The sequence below is a fragment of the Cervus canadensis genome, chromosome 22 (assembly GCF_019320065.1).
Source record: "Cervus canadensis isolate Bull #8, Minnesota chromosome 22, ASM1932006v1, whole genome shotgun sequence".
Classification (NCBI taxonomy): Eukaryota; Metazoa; Chordata; class Mammalia; order Artiodactyla; family Cervidae; genus Cervus; species Cervus canadensis.
Window position 1 is genome coordinate 34906744 of NC_057407.1, and position 5394 is coordinate 34912137.

General features: G+C 38.6%; 1 non-coding gene across 1 annotated transcript; it reads left to right on the top strand.

Moving 5' to 3' along the window:
• The first annotated feature begins 4412 nt into the window (after positions 1 to 4412).
• Positions 4413 to 4486, top strand: TRNAG-GCC. The gene has a single exon. It is a non-coding gene; the product is annotated as a tRNA-Gly (tRNA).
• The last annotated feature ends 908 nt before the right edge of the window (positions 4487 to 5394 follow it).

Sequence of the window (5394 nt, forward strand, 5' to 3'; positions counted from 1 at the left end):
GGGTGTATGTATCTTTTTAAATTAGTGCTTTTTTTTTTTCAGCTATATATACCTAGGAGTGGAATTGCTAGGCCATAGAGTAGTTTTCTTTTTAATTTTTTGAGGACACTCTATACTCTTTTCCATAGTGACTGCACCGGTTTACATTCTACCTACAGTGTGGGAAGGTTCCCTTTTCTCCATACCCTTACAAATGTTTATTTGCATTCTCTTGATTTTGAAACATATCTTCAAATGTATAAGGCCAGCATGGAACCTGCTTTGCCTTTCTCTGTGTATACTTGTTGAGATCTGCCTTAGCAATTGTTCTGACTTTAGTTTATTGATTTATTGTGTCTGGCTAATTGTGTTGTAAACACAATAGACTGCTGCTAGACTTTAGAATACCACAAATTTATAATTACTACTCTCATAAACTTAATGGCTACCTACAAAATACCATGGGTTTTATGGGCATTTCCTCATTTCAGCTTTAGATATTCAATAAAGTGAGTATTATTTTTGCCCTCATATTACACTAAGGAATCAAAGGCACAGAGTATAAACAGTTTAGCAAATGCTATACTTACACTCAGAAGAGGAACCAAGATCTGAAAAGTGGCAATTATAATCTTACTCTATATTCTTAAATTCTATGGTATATGTCACCAAATAAAATAACTCCTTTCCACAATAATTGGTTCTGCTATACTTACTAGGTAAGTGAACGATATCTGTATTTGCATAATCTTACCCACGTCTTTGTTTAAAGCACATGATTCAACTTCTTGCCTAGAAATATAACGGTTTACTCAACCGTTGAAATTTCAATGATACTTGCTAATGATTGTGACCCTTAAAGTCATTTTAGTAAATATTAAGAGTGATTATCTACTGTTTGCTGAAAGTGTGTTCCTTAAATTTTCCATTGGAATATAATAGCAGGTATTTACACAAAAGTTATTTTGCAGAGAAAAACCTTATAAGAAAATAAACATTGTGAGTATCTAAAAACTGTTTCCAATATACTGATTTTCATTTTTGCTTTTAAAATATTTGATTTCATAACTCTTTCTTTTTCAGCATATTTCTAATTACTATAGTTCTGTGAAAACAATTTAGGAAAACTGCTTTCTACTGTGTAATCATTAAAAGATACAAATTTAGGGTTAGTGTGACATATCATATTTATATCACTTCTTTATACTCTTTGTACATTTTAACTTAAGTCTCAGTTTTAGCATTTGTAAAGTGAGAATAACAATATGTATTCCATAAAATTTTGTGAACATAAGATAGGTAACATATGTGGTAAATTTGCAGAGTGCTGCAAGTTCTTTGGTGCTCTTTCCAGTAAAAGATAGAATCTGTTGGGTCTGAGCTAATATGTAACTGTATTAACCAATAAGCTATGGTAGAAGCAATTATATTTCATTTAAGCTTTTGACTTGGTGTTATAAAAGCATGTCATCAAGCATAAAGTGCTATCATGCCATCATACTGTAAAGAGGGTCTAAGCCATGTAGAGAAGTTTCTGGGGCATGAAAAAACATGTGTGTGTTTGTTTGTTTGTTTGTTTTAAAGAAGAGAGAAGTCATGGTAAATCAAAATGATAGACCACTTTGAAAGTGGACATTCCAAACCCAAAAGCTCAAAATGAAGCTATATGAATTAAAATTGAACCACTAAGAGAAGTGTTATCAACACAAATAGCAAATTATGCACCACCACCCCCAAAACCTACTCATCCCAAGCAATAAGAACTTGAAAAAAATTGTCAAAATCAACTATGGAAATCATCCAAAGGCTTGCACCAGTGTGAGGAGCATTTGCTCAAGAAAAATGGATGTATCTTAGTAATAATACTGAGCTTTGTGTCATTTTAGCCCATGATTTCCTACTGTATGGTTCCCTTAAAAATGAATAGCCTTGCAATTACTACAGTTGAGAAAAACAGAAGCATGGCAATCACTAGAAGAGGTAAACAATTTTAAGTTTCCCCAGAGTCACTTTCTTAGAAACTTTGCATGATTTGACTTGTCTGCCATTTCCCAGGAAACCACCATTCACAGAATTTGTCATTATTTGACCTGACTCAGAACTCACTGTCTGCAACCAACTTTTTTCCGAGGGCGTTTATTAAAACAATCAGTGATATTGCAACTGTCTGAGGTGTGACAACAGTTGGAGCAAACAAGATGCTGACCAAATATGTAATAGGAAACTTAGCCGGGGTGGTGTGATATATCCACAGAGATTTTTGAAAGCTCCAAAATAATGTGGATATCTAGTAGACTAGATGCTATAGTACTGTGTGCATGCACAGAAAAGACGCAAGAACGCTTACTCTCTTATCGCTGACTGCTCAGGAGGAAATGTGAAAGCAGGCAGTGAAGATTAAGGCAGAATTGTAAACTGCCTGGCTTGTCACTGATGGCATGATCCCAACAAATACTAAGAGTACCTGACAAAGGTGGGATAGACATTAGTTTAGATACTTAAGGAAATATGTCCAGTCACTAGTTGGCCACCAGGCTGTATGAACAGAGACATATGACCAAATTTTCTGAAAAATTAGTTCAAGAAAGTCACTAAGCAAGCCAACAGAAACAACAACAAACAGCAGCAACAGCCAGTCTTGGTAAGGGGGCAGATTCGGGTGTTCAACTTTGCCGCATTGTATTATTTAAAATAACTATGTTTCAACTGAAAATTATGAGAAATGCAAAGAAATGTGAGAGTATACCTGATATGCAGGAAAAAAGTAATCAGTAGAAACTGTTCCAGAAGAGTCCATCAATTGGACTTACTACAAAGACTTTAAATCTGATAATTTAAGGCACTAAAGTAAGCCACATCTAAGGAGCTAAAACAATATGAGAATGATTCCTCATGATGTGGAAAATGTCAACAAAGAGACATAACTTAGTAAGAAGTAGAACAACAAGAAGACACAAATAGAAATTATGTACTTAAAAAGTGTATTAACTAAGAAAAAATTCATGAGAGGGGCTACAAAAGCAGATTTTTTTTTTTTTCTGGCAAAACACAAAGAATAGAGGTATCTAGTCTGCAGAACTTCCCGGTGGTCACTTACGGTTGTGAGAGCTGGACCATAAAGAAGACAGAACGCCAAAGAATTGATGCCTTTGAACTGTGGTGCTGGAGAAGACTCCTGAAAATCCCTTGGATAGCAAGAAGATCAAACCAGTCAAAACTCTTAAAGGAGATCAACCCTGAATATTCACTGGAAGGACTGATGCTGAAGCTTCCAGTATTTTCGCATCCAGTCATTTGATGCAAACAGACAACTCATTGGAAAAGTCCCTGATATTGGGAAAGATTGAGAAGAAGAACAGGGTGTCAGAGGGTGAGATGGCTGGATGGCATCACCAATGCAATGAACATGAACTTGGGAAAACTCCAGGAGATGGTGAGCGACAGGGAGGTCTGGCATGCTGGAGTCCATGGAGTCACAAAGAGTCAGACGTGACCGGGAGACTGAACAACAAAGTCTGCAGAACAGAAAAAAATAGAAAGTAAGCAAGTTCTTGTAGATCTCTGGGACACAAATCAAAATATCAACATATGAATAATGGAAGTCCCAATAAATGAGAGAAAGACTCAGAAAGAACGTATGAAGAAATAATATAATAATATGTCTCAAATTAATGAAAAACTTTAATCTGTACAACCTAGAGCTTATTGAACTCTAAATGGGATGAGCTCAAAGAACCAAGAGCTCATTGAACTCTAAATAGTATGAAGTCAAAGAGATTCACACCTAACCACATCATAAACTGTTGAGAACTATTTGTTGTTGTTGATGTTCAGTCACTATATCGTGTCTGACTCTTTGAAACCCCATGGACTGCAGCATGCCAGGTCCCCTGTCCTCCACTATCTCCCCAAGTTGGCCCAAATTCACGCCCATTGGGTCAGTGATGCTATCTAACCATCTCATCCTCTTCTCCTTCTGCCTTCAATATTTCCCAGCATCAGTCTTTTCCAAATGATTTGTAGACAAAGAAAAACCATGAAATTAGCAAGAAAGAAGTGACTACAAGGTAAACCACAGATTTTTCCTCAGAAATCCCAGAGGCCAAAAGAAAGTGGGGTGAAATAGTTAAGTATTGAAGAAAAGGATTCTGAACAATGTATTCAATATCTGCTCCAGCCCCACCCCCTCAAAAAAATCCTTCAATAATGAAGGGGAGGTAGTCCAGATCTAGATGGCAAAGTAGAAATATCCTGAACTTACCTCCTCCTGTGCACTCATCAAAGCTATAACTGCATATAGAAAACCTATCTCTGAGAATGACATAAAGACTTAGCAGAACAGATTTTCGACAACCAAAGTTATAAAAAATGCCACATCAAGATTAGTAGGAGGGGCAAAGATGCAGCCCCATCAAAACTCACATCCTGGGACTTCTCTGGTGGTCCAGTGGCTAAGACTCTGCACTGCCAATGCCAGGGGGGCCAGGTTCGATTCCTGGTCAGGGAACTGGGCCCCACATGCTCCAACTAAGAACCAGAACAGTCAAATACATAATAAAAATAGATATTAAAAAAATCTCACATCCCCATTCAGTGATCCACAAGCAGGAGGGATGTCACCAGCAGAGGTACCCCCTCCCCTACCACCACCACATCTGGCTGTGAGAAACTGTGACTCTTCTCTTGAAAGACTCATATACAAAGTCACTTGCTCCAAATTCCAGTAGAGAGGCAGCAGCTTGAAGAAAACCTGGATTATATGAAAAGGAGATTCACTGACTAATTTTAAGACATATGCTTAAAAGGCATATGGCAGGATCCAGTGGTACTTTCTCTAGTCATGGTAGTCATGGAAGTGCTGGTAAACTTTTTTTTTTTTTAAACTCTCCCCCAAATAATTGGCTCAGCTCTTGTGGGTGTTATTTCTGTCACTCTTCATCAGCCTAGCTAACACCATGTGCCCCACCAACCCCACTGTTCCCCTGAGGACCCAGTCCACTCAACCTGCCCACCCCACTGGTCCCTTCAACTGGCTCCTGCCCTCTCCCACTAAAAGACTGCTATGACCATCACCAGAATGCTTCCTAAGTGGTTCACACTCTGGGGGAACAAGTCTGCACATCACTGCACTGATAGTACTCAGACCAGAACCTCTCATCAAACCAGGCCAAGGACCAGCCCCACTTACAGACTGTGTCCGGCAGTTAGAGACAAGCAATGCACCCAGCCAGCATGGGAACCAATTCCGCTAACTAACATGCCTACAGCAATCACGGCTCAGCCACAGTAAGAGGAGACATGCAAGCCACAGGGATATGGTTGGAATACTTGGCTTTGGTGACCAGGGAGGATTCTGCCACTGGGCCCCACAGGATACCTTTTCTGTATAGGGCCTCTCTTTCAAGACTGGGGGAC